The sequence below is a fragment of the Oncorhynchus kisutch genome, unplaced genomic scaffold, assembly GCF_002021735.2.
Source record: "Oncorhynchus kisutch isolate 150728-3 unplaced genomic scaffold, Okis_V2 scaffold1613, whole genome shotgun sequence".
NCBI lineage: Eukaryota > Metazoa > Chordata > Actinopteri > Salmoniformes > Salmonidae > Oncorhynchus > Oncorhynchus kisutch.
The window spans coordinates 17,320-36,025 of record NW_022263558.1 but is presented as its reverse complement, the minus strand read 5'-3'; the positions used below and the strand labels follow the sequence as shown (position 1 = coordinate 36,025).

Here is an 18,706-nt window from a genome sequence, read left to right as displayed (position 1 = left end):
GGAGAGAAAATGTTAGCAAAAATGACCAACATGAAACATGGACTATACAAACATTAGCTATATTTGGATCAAAACAGACGGACAATTTTGGGCGAAATAAAGTCCATGATGGATGGACCTGATATAGCTGAAAATGGCAAAGCCAGCGTGAAATTTCCATTTAACCTGTAGATGTTGGCTTTTTTCAATGCAGGAGTTAGTCGGTAGCGTGGTGTGTCTGGTTTTGGGTAGGGAAATATGGCGAAGCGGAAGTGCTGTTCGAGTCTGGTGGCTCCAAGTTGAGTAAAATTGGTAAGAATGAATTGAATGGAAGACGGAGACGACGAAAAATGGAGCAAACAGGCCAAAAGTTGTAAATGAACATCGGTTTCTTATGGAGTGCGATTCATCAACAATTATGTATTGTTGGGAGATCATTTGAGGTCAGGAAGATGGTAAAGGAGGCATTAGGAACGGTAGAGTCAGTCAGAGTGACCAGTAGTGGTTTTGATTTCATGCGTCACAGAAGAGCAGAAGGAGAGAGCATTGTTTTTTGGAGCAGGGCACCGATAAAATGTGTTATATCTGGAGTTTCGTTGGAAGAGTGAAGAGTGTCTGCCTACTCATGTGATGCTGCGATATGTAAGATACGCAGTGAGAGCGATTGTGAATAAACCACTGCAGTTATGAAATTGATAAAATAATGGCCATGTTTCAAGTGTGTACCGACGGAATATTTTTGGTATTTATTAGGATCCCCATTAACCACTGCAAAAGTATCAAAATTGTTCACTTCTCTCATTGACTTGTCAAACCCAGGCTTGGTCCGCTTCACAAGCGTTCTCTGAAGTCTCGCGTTGTTTGCGTCTCTGGGTTTAGAAACTGGTAGTGGGGGAACAGGAAGTTCCACGCAGGCGCACATCATTCTTCACAATAAAGGACACGCCAGAATTGTGCAGTCGAGACCACAACTTCTGTGTACGTTTCAAATGTATTACTACTGGTATGTAATAGCACGTTTTAATATCTTAAGAACACGTCATAACATGCTAGGTAACAAATATGTCAAGGTATTATCACGTTTCGTAAAAAAAAAAATATATATATGTGCCAAACCGCGTGAACGTGATCACTTATTTTTTTAAATATTTTTTACAATTGACATAGATACTCTGGGTTTGTCTGAGTGGATGTATATCATCTCGTCAACGTAATCTCATTAAGGATCAAATCATTTGTGATTTCTGGGTTCGTTTAACATGTCGTTTTTGGTTTTGTGTAACGTTAAAATTCACGAGCTCGTAAAATGGCGGCTCCCTCTCGGTCTGCATCAACGGACTTCAGTGCAGGCAGTGAGGGTGCAGCAGAGAGAGACCATTTTACGGTTCCACTACTGTTTTGGAGATAAATGTAATGATGATCAGTTTTCTACACGTGTACTAATATTGAGACATTCAGTTGTTTCTGTCTGTCTATAAATGTTACTATGGTGTGAACGGAAATAATATTGTTTTTTGATTGAAATAATACAGGGAAGACAAGGTTATTCAGGAAAATAGTACATAGTGCTGCCTGAAACATACTGCAACCTTGTACTAAATGGTTTTTGAGTCATTTATGTCAATTCAGAAATCTACTATAGATTAAGTTCTGTAGCCTAATATAAAGTGTATACTTTGTCTGATGTGAATGAATTCGTGTTTTGTTGTCAATGCTTAGCTACCAGATCTATTGAAATGAGATCAGTGCTTGAATTGGACAGGAGCTCACTGGAGCTGAGTACCAGCACCTCAAATTTCTACTGCTTGAGCTCATGTTCCTCTTCTAGAGAATAAAGTGCCAGAACTGTCAAGAGTAACCTTTGTATCCGTTTCTATTTATTACTACTGGCCGACTCAGATTAAGCCCGAGGCTGGTAACATCAACAGTGAGGACAAACCCAGCCTGCCTCTTATTGGGAATTTTCCAGTAAATGTGTGCACATTATACATCTTAGAGTAGTCAGCAGAATAAGTGCACTCTATATGTGTGTTTAGGTCAGGCAGGGTACCCTAGTGGTTAGAGCGTTGGACTAGTAACCGAAAGGTTGCAAGTTCGAATCCCCGAGCTGACAAGGTACAAATCTGTCATTCTGCCCCTGAACAGGCAGTTAACCCACTGTTCCTAGGCCGTCATTGAAAATAAGAATTTGTTCTTAACTGACTTGCCTGGTTAAATAAATGTAAAAAAATCAAAATAAAAACATGCACCTGTCTTGAGAGTGGGTGTGTCTGTTTACTTTTGTACCATTGCTATGGCTTCATGTTTACTGTTGCTATGGTTATGCCAGGAATGGAATTTATGCCCTACATGCACCTGTCTTGGGAGTGTGCATATCTGTCTATTTTTGTACCATTGCTATGAATGGAATCTATGCCCTAATGTGAAACCAAGCTAAAGTTAGTGCAAGGCAAAAAGATAATGGTGGCTAAATGGCCGAGGGGATGAATCATTAACATAAAGAGGAGTTACGTAAGGAGGAAAACTAACAAGTGTATGCCAAGGCTGGAAAGACACTTGCTTCATGAACCAGCTCGGGTTCTATTACTTTGTAATAAAGTATTTTTGAACTCACAGGCTCCGGTATTTCCACGACACTCTCCTTCCATACTGAGTCCAAACCTACAGTCACTGGGTCCTGATTGTGAAAGTGGAGCCCAGTTTGCACTGCAGGATCCAGAGATGGCATCAGTGAAGCTGGAAGACTGCAGTCAAACACTGGAGCTGAATGTCAACATTAAAGATGAAGAAGAGGAGGAGGAGATTGGGAAATCTGTTAGTCATGGTAAGAGAAGGTTCTATCTAAGTTTGTTTCATTCCAACTTTCCACTGTGTATGGAAAGTTGCAGTAGAACTGTTTCATGATGAACTGTTTCAATGAGAAGGTAGATGATATTTCATGCTACTGACACTTGCATGGTTTGACACCAGTATTGAATACGTACAGTACCAGCTTACTGATATGAATACGTACAGTACGAGCCTACTGATATGAATACATACAGTACCAGCCTACTGATATGAATACATACAGTACCAGCCTACTGATATGAATACATACAGTACCAGCCTACTGATATGAATACATACAGTACCAGCCTACTGATATGAATAGATACACTACCAGCCTACTGATATGAACACATACAGTGTGTTCGGAAAGTATTCAGACACCTTGACCTTTTCCACATTTTGTTTCGTTACAGCCTTATTTTAAAATGGGTTAAATAAGAAACGTTCCTCATCAATCTACACACAATACCCCATAATGACAAAGCAAACACAGGTTTTTAGAAATGTTTTCACATTTATAAAACATTTAAAACAAATACCTTATTTCCATAAGTATTCAGACCCTTGGCTATGAGACTCGACATTGAGCTCAGGTGCATCTTGTTTCCATTGATCATCCTTGAGATGTTTCTACAACTTGATTGTTGTCAACCTGTGGTAAATTCAATTGATTGGACATGATTTGGAAAGGCACACACCTGGCTATATAAGGTCCCACGTTTGACAGTGCATGTCAGAGCAAAAACCAAGTCATGAGGTCGAAGGAATTGTCCGTAGAGCCCCATGAAAGGAAATATTTAAAAGCTGGTAAAATGGCGGCGCCACTCGTTCTGTGTCAAACTAACTTCATCTGCAGACAATTTCACGGTTGCACTACTGTGTTGTGTTTTTGAAGTAAAACCGTGAATACAAGGTTATTAAGGAAAATAGCACATGGTGCTGCCTAAAACAAACCGTAACCTTGTACTAAATGGTTTTTGAGTAATTTATGCATTTATCTACTACAGGTTAAGTTTTAGCTCAAATGTATTATGAAGCTCCTGCACCTAAATATAAACAGTACCAGCACACAATGAGTATCGACAACTATTTCAGTCCAAGTCGAGCACTGAATTAGATAATTGAACAAGAACAAATGTAACATATTTAATAAAGAAGGTGCCAGAACTGTCAAGAAAATAACTTTTGTGTCTGTTTCTCTTCTACTACTTGCCGACTCAGGTATGACGCCGGTAACATCAACAGTGACGACAAACCCAGCCTGCCTCTCTCCTTCCACACTGACTCCAAACCTACAGTCACTGGGTCCTGATTGTGACAGTGGAGCCCAGTTTGCTCTGCAGGATCCAGAGATGGCATCAGTGAAGCTGGAAGACTGCAGTCAAGCACTGGAGCTGAATGTCAACATTAAAGATGGAGAAGATTGGGGAATCTGTTTCTCATGGTAAGAGCAGGTTCTATCTAACTAAGTTTGTTGATCATTCCAACTTCCCACTGTGTATGAAAAACATATCAGGTGTCTAGTTTAACGCTGATGTGCAAAACCGATGTCAAAGCTGACGTAAATACCTACCTATATAACGTAGGTACAGGACGTAATGAACTCGCGTAAACTTTTGTGACACAGCATTCCCATCCTAGCCCACCATGTCTGCTGTGTGGATCGAGCAGTTATTTGAAAGAGTAAGAACATTTCAGCTGAGACCACTCGAAGGCAAAATCTGTTAAAGCCAAGATAATGGAATTCGTTGCCCTTGACAATCAACCGTTCTCTGACGTGGGTGATGTTGGCTTTCCCCGACTGGTCAAGCACCGGTACACACTAATGTAAACTCACCCCATTCCGTACAAATGTGCGCAACCGCAACATTCAAACGAGGCTGCAAAGAAAACTAATGGGACTGTAGCGACTGTGTTGACTTCAAATTCTGGGGTGTGAACTACGTTTCTATGTAAGCGTTGAAAGACATGGTAATGGCTCCATAGTATTGGAGAAAAGCTGAAAAAAACGGACCCTCCGTTACATCGTGTCGTGTCATGCCGTAACGAACAGCATGCATGAAGCAACTATTTATGTCTTACAATCTCTCTCCACCAGGTGTAGCACTTCTCTCATCGTTTTAAAAACAAGAAATGGACAGTGACGGGGGTAAGGAGAGGATACCTAGTCATTTTTTGCGTCATCATTGCATGCGATCAGCATTCTCAAAGGCGCTGTTTACTTCTAAGATCACTTTAGCACTGCCCTAAAAACCCTATTCAAATTCGACACAAACCTTCAAGTAGGAATGTAAAAAAACATTTATATAAACTCTTTATCGTGTTTTATTGACATTTTAGAGGCGATAAGTTGGACAGATCAAGTGAAAAAAAAGCAATTTTCCCACACATCTCTCCTTCTCACTATCACGCATTAGTTTTGCTTCCCCACCCGCCATTTAAAAAAAGACCCCACAGGGCTCATTGCCTGCTTGAATTATGCAGAAACGGGCAGCGTTTACGTCATGTAATTGATCATGTTGGAAAGGGGAGAAATTGTGCTTTACAATGGTATTGACATTACAGTTGAACTGGAAGTATTACGATTTGGGGCCCTAAAATAAGGGTAATTGTACGGACCAAGGCGATGTACGAGTTTACGTGAGTTTACGTTAGCACCAATCCAACCAGCCTGAAAACAATAGCTAGGTTGCCACTTGTTGTTTGCCTATTGAAATTGAATTTCAGTTCATGAAAATAAACAGTTAGCCAGCTACTTAACCCTGTTGCCCAAAGCTTCCGTTATAAGCATCCAACTAGCTTCATCTGGCTAGTGAGGCTCGACCGGACCGGGTTATGTGTTGTGAAGCTAGCCACAATAAGGATTAGCACAAAAGTTGAATTTGCTGTTTTCAAAATAAAGGTATGTCATTGATAGTGATGCAAATTATTACAAATAGTAGAATTATGCCCTACCTTTACTTTGAAGGCTAACTGCAAATTCCACTATTGTGGCTAATCCTTATTGTTGCTAGTTTCACATAGATGGGTCCAACCACCATTAATCAAATAAGAACCGTCTTATAAATTAGGGCTATTTTAGATAATGATACCTAGCTATATAGTTAACTACCTGACTATAGCTACTGAAACAGATTATGCCGGTTTGCGATGTTTTTGGGGAAGAACATTGTTTGCATCCATGAGTTAGCTAGCTTTTTTTATGACCAGCATCAGAGCATACGTATTGATGAATCGTTGACATATGAAATTCGAGTGATTGTGTAATCAATGTGTAATAACAACGTAAAAAAAATATGAACGCGTAAAATTATTATGTGACGGGCAGTCATATTCAGGTCCTGATTGGTCAACAAGCTTGTTTTTTGACACTCAAAGACCCCAAACGGCGTGGACCAGCCACCACCGGCCTGAGTAGAGACACATGGAACGAGGGGTTAATATGGTAATCGGGGGGAAGCTGTAACCTGTAACAAACCTTGTTCAGTCTCCTCAGGACTTTGAATGGCCACACAAACCGCGGGCCCAGCTTCCGGCAGGGCAGGTGGAGGGGCAGGTGGAGGGTCGAGACCTTGGTGTGCCGTGGCGGTCTGTGCCAGTCCTCTGACGCCTCCCGGCCCACTGAAGGTGCACATGAGCGGTGTCCCATGTCTCCTCCGAGCGCCTAAACCAGTCGTCCACCGCAGGAGCCTCGATCTGGCACTGATGCCTAGGTGCCAGAACCGGCTGGTACCCCAGTACACACTGGAAGGGGGAGAGGTTAGTGGATGAGTGGCGGAGCGATTTTTGGGCAATCTCTGGCCAAGGTATGAACGCCGCCCACTCCCCCGGCCGGTCCTGGCAATAGGACCGCAGAAACCTACCCACATCCTGGTTCACTCTCTCCACCGGACCGTTACTCTTGGGGTGAAAACCTGAGGTAAGGCTGACCGAGACCCCCAGACGTTCGATGAACGCCCTCCAGACCCTTGATGTGAACTGGGGACCTCGATCCGATACTATGTCCTCAGGCACCCCGTGGTGCCGGAAGACGTGTGTGAACAGGGCCTCCGCAGTCTCTAGGGCCGTAGGGAGACCGGGCAAAGGGAGGAGACGGCAGGACTTAGAAAACCAATCCACAACGGCCAGGATCGTGGTGTTCCCCTGTGAGGGAGGAAGATCTGTTCGGAAGTCCACCGACAGGTGCGACCACGGCCGTTGTCGAATGGGTAAGGGTTGTATCTTCCCTCTGGGCAGGTGCCTAGGAGTCTTGCACTGGGCGCACACCGGGCAGGAGGAAGCATAAACCCTCATGTCCTTAGCCAAGGTGGATCACCAGTACTTCTCACTGAGACAACGCACTGTCAGGCCGATACCCGGATGGCCAGAGGAGGGTGACGTGTGGGCCCAATAGATCAAACGGTCGCGGACAGCAGACGGAACGTACAGACGCCCAGCTGGACACTCGGGGGAGTGGGCTCTGCACGTAACACCCGCTCGATGTCCGCGTCCAGCTCCCACACTACCGGTGCCACCAGGCAAGAGGCCGGGAGTATGGGAGTGTTATCCATGGACCGCTCCTCTGTGTCATACATCCGGGACAGTGCATCTGCATTAGCGTTCTAGGAACCTGGTCTGTAGGACAGGGTGAAAACAAAACGGGTAAAGAACATGGCCCACCTTGCCTGGCGAGGGTTCAGTCTCCTCGCCGCCCGGATGTACTCCAGATTGCGGTGGTCAGTCCAGATGAGAAAAGGGTGTTTAGCCCTCTCAAGCCAATGTCTCTGCCTTCAAGGTCTTGACGACAGCCAACAGCTCCCGGTCCCCCACGTCATAGTTTCGCTCCACCGGGCTGAGCTTCTTCGAAAAGAAGGCACAGGGGCGGCGCTTTGGTGGCATACCTGAGCGCTGAGAGAGCACGGGTCCTAACCCAGTCTCAGACCTGCGTCCACCTCCACTATGAACGCCAAATAGGGATCCGGATGCGCCAGCACGGGAGCCGAGGTAAACAGCTGTGACCAAAAGCCCTGTCCGCCTTCAGCAGTGAGGTAATGGCAGCTGCTACCTCACCAAAGCCCCGGATAAACCTCCGGTAGTAGTTGGCAAACCCTAGAAACCGCTGCACTTTCTTTACCGTGGTGGGAGTCGGCCAATTACGCACAGCTGAAATGCGGTCACTCTCCATCTCCACCCCTGATGTGGAAATGCGATACCCTACGAAGGAGACGGCCTGCTGGAAGAACAGGCATTTCTCAGCCTTGACGTACAGGTCATGCTCCAACAGTCGTACAAGTACCCTGCGCACCAAGGACACATATTTGGCGCGTGTAGAGGAGTAAATCAGAATGTCATCGATATATACCACTACACCCTGCCCGTGCAGGTTCCTGAAAATCTCGTCTACAAAGGATTGGAAGACTGATGGAGCATTCATCAACCCGTATGGCATGACAAGGTACTCATAATGGCCTGCTATGGTACTAAACGCCGTCTTCCACTCTTCTCCCTCCCGGATACGCACCAGGTTGTAAGCGCTCCTGAGATCCAATTTTGTGAAGAAGTGTTCCCCGTGCATTGACTCGATCGCACTGGTTATGAGAGGCAGCGGGTAAATACCTCACAGTGATTTGGTTAATGCCTCAGTCAATACACCTCTATCCTTCTTCTTCACGAAAATAAACTTGAGGAGGCAGGTGAAGTGGAGGGCCGAATGTACCCCTGCCCCAGAGATTCGGAAACATATGTTTCCATAGCCGCCGTCTCCTCTTGTGACAGGGGATACACGTGACTCCTGGGATGTGCTGCGTCTACCGGGAGATTTATCGCACAATTCCCCCACCCCGTTGATGGGGTGGTAATTGAGTCAAATCGGTATATTCAGAGGGGATGCGCACGGTTGAGACCTGGTCTAGGCTTTCCACTGTAGTAGCAGGTCCACCAGCTGGTTGAATGTGAGAGTGGTGTCCCTGCAGTCCAACTCCCGACGGATGTCCTCGCGCAGACTGCACCGGTAGTGATCGATCAGGGCCCTGTCATTCCATCACAAACTCCTGTGCGCTCCTCGTCCCCTGCCTCAGGTGTACGAGACGTGAAAATCCTGAAGTGGTCCAACAAGGTTCTTCTTCCCCCACATAAGGCGTTGGCCCACTCCAGGGCCTTCCCTGAGAGGCAGGAGACGAGGGCGATACTTAGCCCGGCAACAAAATACCAGCCATCAGATACAGCCATCAACATAGAACTAACACGCACACATACATGTGGGAAACAGAGGGTTAAATACTGAACATGTAATGGATCGGCGATGACTAGAAGACCGGTGACATCAACCGCCGAGCATCGCCCGAACAAGGAGAGGGATCGACTTCGGCGGAAGTCGTGGCAGTTCCTCTTATAGAATATTAGCTCAACAGTATTGTGGAGCTCCTGTGCCTAAATATAAACAGTACCAGCACCCATTTCAGTCCAAGTCAAGCACTGAATTAGATAATTGAACATATAATATATTTTTAGAGAATAAAGAAAGTGTCTTGACAGTTCTGGCAATAACATTTGTTTCTGTTTCTCATTGTTACTACAGGACTAGAATTAAGTCTGAGGCCAGTAACATCAACAGTAATGACAAACCCAGCCTGCCTCTCTCCTTCCACACTGAGTGCAAACCCACAGTCACTGGGTCCTGATTGTGACAGTGGGGCCCAGTTTGCTCTGCAGGATCCAGAGATGGCATCAGTGAAGCTGGAAGACTACAGTCAAACACTGGAGCTGAATGTCAACATTAAAGATGAAGAAGAGGAGGAGAAGATTGGGAAATCTGTTAATCATGGTAAGAGCAGGTTCTATCTAACTAAGTTTGTTGTTCATTCCAACTTCCCACTGTGTATGAAAAGTTGCAGTAGAGCTGTTTCATGATGAACTGTTTCAATGAGAAGGTAGATGTTATTTCATGCTACTGAGATGTGCATGGTTTGACACCAGTATTGCCAGCATTTGTTTAATTAACTGAGCTATCTGGAGTGATCAGAGAGTAGACTAAAGAAGTGAAGTAGACCAACTGCCAGTGTTTTAAAGTTCTATGAAGTGAGTCTGTGTAGTTACTAACCCTTGTTCTAGTGAATGGATGTTGATATGAAATGAGTCTATGTAGTTACTAACCCTTGTTATAGTGAGTAGAGGATGACATGCCCCTTTTTTTAGCTTTCATCTCTTACCCACTTTTAGAATAGTTTTATTCCCCTGTATTGTACAGCCTACTGATATAAATACATATGTCACCCGGTACAGACAGAAGAGGACCGGCCACCCCTTTGAGCCTGGTTCCTCTCTGTTTCTTCCAAGGTTCCTGCTTTCTAGGGAGTTTTTCGTGGCCATTGTGCTTCTACATCTGCATTGCTTGCTCTTTGGGGATTTCGGGTTGGTTTCTGTAAAGAACTTTGTTACAACTTATGTAAAAAGAGCTTCATAAAATACATTTGATTGACATGTATATCACACCAATTGAATGGTTGTTCTGATATTGTACACACAGGAGACCATGTTGAGACATTCTCTACATCCAGAGAGCATCAGCAGGAAGATCACATAGCAAAGAGGTCTCACCACTGCACACATTGTGAGGGGATTTTCCCATTTCTATCAAAGCTAAAAATACACCTAAAAATACATACAAGAGAAAAGCTTTACTCCTGCTCTGACTGTGGATCGAGTTTTTCTCGACTGGGCCACCTAAAAAGACATGAGCGTTTACACACTGGAGAGAAGCCTTACTCCTGCTCTGACTGTGGATCGAGTTTTTCTCGACTGGGTACCTTAAAACAACATGAACGTATACACAAAGGAGAGAAGCCTTACTCCTGCTCTGACTGTGGGGCGAGTTTCTCTCGACTGGGTACCTTAAAACAACATGAACGTATACACACAGGAGAGAAGCCTTACTCCTGCTCTTACTGTGGAAAGAGTTTCTCTCGACCGTGCACCTTACAGAAACATGAACGTATACACACGGGAGAGAAGCCTTACTCCTGCTATGACTGTGGGGCGAGTTTCTCTCGTCCGGACACCTTAAAATTACATGATTGTATACACACAGGAGAGAAGCCTTACTCCTGCTCTGACTGTGGAAAGCGTTTCCGTCAACTGGGTACCTTAAAACAACATGAACGCATACACACAGGATAGAAGCCTTACTCCTGCTCTGACTTTGAAAAGAGTTTATCTTAGGAGTAAGAGAAGCCTTACTCCTTTTCTGAATGTGGGGCAAGTTTCTCTTGTCCGGACACCTTAAAATGACCTGAACATATACACACACTGGAGAGAAGCCTTACTCCTGCTCCGACTGTGGAAAGTGTTTCTCTTGAATGTGCCATTTAAAAAGACACCAAAGGAAAGGAGGAGGGAGCCTTACCACTGATCTGACTGTAGGAAATGTTAAAACACCAGCTGAGCTTAAAGGTCATTAGAGAAAAGACAAAGGAGAGAAGCCTTATATCCGCTCTCAATGTGGCAAGAGTTTTTCCCAATTGGTCAATGTAAAAACACACCAATGGATACACACTTCAGAGAAGCCTTATCACTGCACTGACTGTGGGAAGAGGTTCTACAGATTGGGTCATTTAAAAAGACACAAATGTATGCATAAAGGACAGGCCTCATCAGTTCTCTCAGACCAGCTAAGATTAGACACTCCACTTAATTCTCATGTCATTAAATAATTGGTTATACTTGTTTATATGCTTATATATCGGACATGTGTGTTTTCAAAGTTCAGCGACACAAGTCTGTAAATCAAAACCAAATATACAGGGTGTTGCATGCTGTGATCGTTGAGAAAACTGGGACATGTATCCTGCAAAGAATCCTGAATTGTCTGTATAGGTAATACTTGATGCATGAATAAAATAAAAATTCTATAATGAAAATGAAATGTCGTTATTTGAAAGTGGCTCATTAACGTTATTGTACCTCAGAGAGGTAAGAAGGATGGCGGAGCAGATGTTGAAAAACATTTATTATAATCCCTCTAACCCCGGGTCTTATGGGGGTAAGGAACATTTACAGAGAGCTATAGCCGAAGAAACAGGTAGCCGGTTAACCACTCATTCACTTTAGAATCGCTTATCAGAGCAGGATGCATATACTCTCCATAAACCTGTAAGAAAGGCGGATCTATGTGACGTGCAGGTCCTTGCAGATAAAAATGATGGAAATCGCTACATGCTAACGGTTACAGATATTTTCTCTAAAATAGCATTTGTAAGGGGCTTAAATAAGAGCGGGGCAGAGGTGACCCGGGCCTTTGACCCTATCTTGAAGGATGGAGGAGCCCCCAAGAGGCTATCTAGTTTCCTTCTCTGCCCACCACCACCCAGGGGTTGACGTATTATTTGCACTACAAGCTCGAGGGTCCTATCGGCTAAGACGGATACATTTGACTGAACAAGTCGTTCTAGCAGCGCGATAAATTGTTCCAGATCTGCTTCGCCATTGGGTAAAATAAGAGATACCGTGCTATGCATGTCTCCACAAATTTCCAACTGTAAGACCACGTGGTTCGCCATAATCTCTAGCCCTTTCTAACAGTTCGTTCAGAGTGTCCAATATCATTACGTAAAACACAGTATAGTCAAGTTTTTGATTCACCCATGCGAAATTGAAAAACTGTCGAATCTCTGTATTGTTGAATTGATATCGGTACACTTCTATCCATACAATCCTGATTTATTAGACAATTTTCCAATTCCTCAAAAACATCGTATTGCCTTTCAGACTCTTCGGACATGGGTGTTAATGTCTGGTTTTGAGGGGTGTGTGTTGCAGAATTAGATCTCAGGCTCTCGTTCATCTGGGTAATTAGCGATATGAGGGCTTTTCATCCGAAGGCCCTGACTCATTCATACGATTAATAATTCTGGCGGTATCTGGGATAAGAGGTTTTCAACTGTCTCGCCTAGGTCTGTTGGGTCAGCCATTTGGATAATTAATGATGTGTGTTCTTGGGTTATTCTGGAAGGATCCGTGTAACATATATGCTTTTAACGCCTGTATTTGCGTTTTTTTTATCGGATTGCTGTTTAACATACGTGGAATTGCTTGTAAATTGTAAAATATTGTAGACTGAATATTCCCAGTTAAAATGAAGACTTTGTTCCCTTTTAACAATGTGTTAATCTTTTTATACCTGACGGTATTGGCGCTCTAGTAAAACACCCAGACGACTGTGTAGCAAAACCTTTCGGGATTTTAGAGCCCTGGAAAGGGCTGTGAAAAACCTAGCTTGTTCTATTTCAGATCCATCTGTTGTCACCACAGCATTAGCAGAATCAAGAAGGTTGGCCGCATCCCATAATAACCGGTCGTCTGCCTGGGAAATGTCATTTATAACGTTGAAATCCTCCGTTTTGGTTGTTTCATTGTGAATGTTCGGTGAGCCGGAATCCTCCGCGTGCTCTAGATGTGTGAGGTCTTTGGTGCCGTTATACGCCGGGGAGGAGTCTGAAGAAAATAATACATATAAAATAGGTTATTAAACATACAAATATGTTAGATAAAAAATGTCAAATACATTTCAGGTATAATACTATATATTAACAATACATAATTACATTACCTCTGCTTTTTTGACGAGGGCTGTTCTGACGAATCAAAACATTATTTGTCCTTGTTTTAACATATTCAAGCCTAAAAATGTATAAATAATAATAATTATATATATATATAATAGTTTCATACCGTGTCCATGGAGCGCCGTCTCGTAAATTCCCTATCCTGTCGTACTTTTCCGGAGGGGTTGATTCTGAGCAATGTATTTGCGCCCGAGTTATGCGTTGTTTGCTTGGGTTAGGAATATGGAGCGAGCTGGTGGAGGTTTCCGGGGGAGTTGACCGGACGTTTAAATCCTCTGTTCTCGGTGTGTTTGAAAAAACGTTCGTACAGTACAGGAGAATTGAATCTGTGTCATCGGATGTGTCATCTGCTCTTCCGAAGCCGTCCAGGGTCCATATGGACCCCGTTATTCTTCTTGGCTGTATGTCAGCTGTAAACACACAAAATAGCTTTTAATATAGGGTGCACTCGTTTAGTTTTGAATGTATAAATATTCTTGTGTATGTGATTATTGGATTTACGTCTACAATAATGTGACGGGGTTTGGCTGCATGCGATTTGCTCCTGAGAATCGCTGTCTAACGCTGTCTGTTCCAGATCATTTATCCCTCTGAGCAGCTGCGTAAATGTTGGAGACCCTACAAACATTTAAAGACCCTAACATTTTATACGATAAGAATACGTGCATTGACCCACGTTTAAAACACATATAACTCCATGTTTAATATTACAATAACATCCTTCATGTTCAAACAATTCCACGCATCCAAATCTAATATATATTTGTTCATTAACTCACCTTCAGAAAGCTCCATTAGGACGGATTCACAGATTATCCTTTTAAATGTTCAGTCCGATAACTATTCGGGGTTGCTGGCCTGTGGGTTTGTAGCTGCGCTAAAGCGGTGCTAACATAGTGGATCGGACACTCGCTCCTCGGTCTTGGCTCAAAAGGAGAGATACTACGGAATGCATTTACAGGGCATGTGGGTGACGTTTTTCGGGCGATATCCTCTTTGCAACACCCTGTATATTTTGGTTTAGATTACAAAGGTAGTGATTTCAAACAACAGGAGGGGTGTCGAGACAGTAAGACATGGCCCTTTTGATTTCCTACATCCTCAGGGTTAGCACCTTGGGGGGTGTCCGATGTAAATTTATAGACCGGGGTGGGGGCACGGTTAGTATATGCGCTGATTAGAAATATCAATGTTTACCCCCGGGGGTCGGTCTAGACATGGTGTATTCTTTCTGGGGGTAGGTTGACTTTTTAGCCCTCACATCCTCTGGAGGGTGTGAAATAAATTAGGATTTGAAAGGCATATGTGTTAATGAATCGAAAGTCCCCATTTTAAGAGAAACCGACACACTTTTTGATGGGGGATAGGCAGATATCTGTACATACCGTTTGCATGATAGTGCAAACCTTGGTTTCAAACGACCCCTGCAGAGAGAGAGAGCCTTGAGTGCAGATGCCTGGGCATTGTTGAACACACACCCCCTACCTTTTTGTTTTTGAAACCTACACACGCACACCAGCACACGCACGCACATGGCTTTTCCGTAAGTCTTTTTTCTTCGCTACAGACCGGGGTGGGAGAGAAAACGAGAGCTTCCCATTCATTAAGGGGTGGTCCACTCCAGGGCCTTCCCTGAGAGGCAGGAGACGAGGGCGATACTTAGCCCGGCAACAAAATACCAGCCATCAGATACAGCCATCAACATAGAACTAACACGCACACATACATGTGGGAAACAGAGGGTTAAATACTGAACATGTAATGGATTGGCGATGACTAGAAGATCGGTGACGTCGACCGCCGAGCGTCGCCCGAACAAGGAGAGGGATCGACTTCGGCGGAAGTCGTGGCAGTTCCTCTTATAGAATATTAGCTCAACAGTATTGTGGAGCTCCTGTGCCTAAATATAAACAGTACCAGCACCCATTTCAGTCCAAGTCAAGCACTGAATTAGATAATTGAACATATAATATATTTTTAGAGAATAAAGAAAGTGCCAGAACTGTCAAGACAATAACATTTGTTTCTGTTTCTCATTGTTACTACAGGACTAGAATTTAGTCTGAGGCCAGTAACATCAACAGTAATGACAAACCCAGCCTGCCTCTCTCCTTCCACACTGAGTGCAAACCCACAGTCACTGGGTCCTGATTGTGACAGTGGGGCCCAGTTTGCACTGCAGGATCCAGAGATGGCATCAGTGAAGCTGGAAGACTACAGTCAAACACTGGAGCTGAATGTCAACATTAAAGATGAAGAAGAGGAGGAGAAGATTGGGAAATCTGTTAATCATGGTAAGAGCAAGTTGTTTTATTAACTGAGCTATCTGGAGTGATCAGAGAGTAGACTAAAGAAGTGAAGTAGACCAACTGCCAGTGTTTTAAAGTTCTATGAAGTGAGTCTGTGTAGTTACTAACCCTTGTGATAGTGAGTGGAGGATGATATGAAATGAGTCTGTGTAGTTACTAACTCTTGTGATAGTGAGTGGAGGATGACATGCCCCTTTTTTTAGCTTTCATCTCTTACCCACTTTTAGAATAGTTTTATTCCCCTGTATTGTACAGCCTACTGATATAAATACATATGTCACCCGGTACAGACAGAAGAGGACCGGCCACCCATTTGAGCCTGGTTCCTCTCTGTTTCTTCCAAGGTTCCTGCTTTCTAGGGAGTTTTTCGTGGCCATTGTGCTTCTACATCTGCATTGCTTGCTCTTTGGGGATTTCGGGTTGGTTTCTGTAAAGAACTTTGTTACAACTTGTGTAAAAGGAGCTTCATAAAATACATTTGATTGACATGTATATCACACCAATTGACTGGTTGTTCTGATATTGTACACACAGGAGACCATGTTGAGACATTCTCTACATCCAGAGAGCATCAGCAGGAAGATCACATAGCAAAGAGGTCTCACCACTGCACACATTGTGAGGAGATTTTCCCATTTCTATCAAAGCTAAAAATACACCTAAAAATACACACAGGAGAGAAGCCTTACACCTGCTCTGAATGTGGGGCGAGTTTCTCTCATCGGTACACCTTAAAACGACATGAACGTATACACACAAGAGAGAAGCCTTACTCCTGCTCTGACTGTGGGGCAAGTTTCTCTCGACTGGGCACCTTAAAAGACCATGAACGTATACACACAGGAGAGAAGCCTTACTCCTGCTCTGACTGTGGGGCAATTTTCTCTCGACTGGGCACCTTAAAAAAGCATGAACGTATACACACAGGAGAGAAGCCTTACTCCTGCTCTGACTGTGGGGCAATTTTCTCTCGACTGGGCACCTTAAAAAACCATGAACGTATACACACAGGAGAGAAGCCTTACTCCTGCTCTGACTGTGGGGCAAGTTTCTCTCAACTGGGCCACCTAAAAATACATGAGCGTTTACACACAGGAGAAAAACTTTACTCTTGCTCTGACTGTGGAAAGAGTTTCTCTCGACCGTGCACCTTACAAAAACATGAACGTATACACACGGGAGAGAAGCCTTTCTCCTGCTCTGACTGTGGAAAGAGTTTCTCTCATCGGGATACCTTAAAACAACATGAACATATACACACAGGAAAGAAGCCTTACTCCTGCTCTGACTGTGGGGCGAGTTTCTCTCGACTGGGCACTTTCAAAAAACATGAACGTATACACACAGGAGAGAAGCCTTACTCCTGCTCTTACTGTGGAAAGAGTTTCTCTCGACCGTGCACCTTACAAAAACATGAACGTATACACACGGGAGAGAAGCCTTACTCCTGCTATGACTGTGGGGCGAGTTTCTCTCGTCCGGACACCTTAAAACAACATGATTGTATACACACAGGAGAGAAGCCTTACTCCTGCTCTAACTGTGGAAAGAGTTTCCATCAACTGGGTACCTTAAAACAACATGAACGTATACACACAGGAGAGAAGCCTTACTCCTGCTCTGACTGTGTAAAATGCTTCAAAACATCAACTGACCTAAAAGTTCACCAGAGAACACACACAGGAGAGAAGCCTTACTCCTGCTCTGACTGTGGAAAGAGTTTCTGTCGACTGGGTAACTTAAAACAACATGAACGTATACACACAGGAGAGAAACCTTACTCCTGCTCTGACTGTGGAAAGAGTTTCCATCAACTGGGTGCCTTAAAACAACATGAACGTATACACACAAGAGAGAAGCCTTACTCCTGCTCTGACTGTGGAAAGAGTTTCCGTCAACTGGGTACCTTAAAACAACATGAACGCATACACACAGGATAGAAGCCTTACTCCTGCTCTGACTTTGAAAAGAGTTTCTCTTAGGACTAAGAGAAGCCATACTCCTTTTCTGAATGTGGGGCAAGTTTCTCTTGTCCGGACACCTTAAAATGACCTGAACATATACACACACTGGAGAGAAGCCTTACTCCTGCTCCGACTGTGGAAAGTGTTTCTCTTGAATGTGCCATTTAAAAAGACACCAAAGGAAACACGAGAGGATCTGACTGTAGAAAATGTTAAAACACCAGCTGAGCTTAAATGTCATTAGAGAAAAGACAAAGGAGAGATTGTGGTTGTGTGTCCCAAACTGAGCCGTATCACCAAGGGGTATAGCTTGTTCAAGGTGCCCCTGACTCCTCAGGAAGAATAATTCACAGGGTGAAAATACAAAGAAAGAATGGACTTCCATGTGGCTACGTGGAGTTCTATTTCGGCAACGAGGAAACCCGCAACCAAAACATTTTGTGATGGTGGGGATTTTAGGTTGCGCATGCTTATTCCTTTTCAAATTTGGGATCTAATGGAATTGAAAATGTTCCAGCTGTTGGACGCTCTCTTTGTACAGAGCCAACAGCGGCAGAGCATTGTTCATGTAAAGAAGTGCATAATATATACGAATCCTGAGGATTATGATTCAAAGGAGCCCCAAGAAGGTACATCCTCAGAAGGGACAGCCTCCGAAGAAAACTAAGTACGCGGTTGCGTTAACCACGCCCTGATACCCAAAGGACTGGTTCAACAATAAAAGTAGTGCCCTTAAAGCCTCCAGTTCTTCATTTCATCATACACCATGGATATTCATACAACATACCAGGACTCCGATACGACATGGGGGCCAGACCCTAAGGACCGTATGCCGGCAGCCCAACGACACCCCCTGCATGTACACAGCCTGAGGACGTGTTTGATTGGATAGTCAGTACTATTTTTGTGGACACCATCAAGGCCTCTGTAGCCACACTTCTAGACGTGGTGATTGGAGAATATATAAGAGAGAAATGCATCGGTTGTTGAGATCAATCACCCCAGCAAGCGCCGTATATGACCC

At 44.0% G+C, this 18,706-nt stretch overlaps 1 long non-coding RNA gene and 1 pseudogene across 1 annotated transcript; both read left to right on the top strand.

Annotated features, from left to right (window-relative positions):
• Positions 1 to 885: 885 nt before the first annotated feature.
• LOC116366900 (zinc finger protein 345-like) lies at positions 886 to 17,700 on the top strand (annotated as a pseudogene).
• Positions 9,620 to 11,705, top strand: LOC116366898 (uncharacterized). The gene is made up of 2 exons (XR_004208325.1): positions 9,620 to 10,200; positions 10,316 to 11,705. It is a non-coding gene; the product is annotated as an uncharacterized LOC116366898 (long non-coding RNA).
• Positions 17,701 to 18,706: the final 1,006 nt, after the last annotated feature.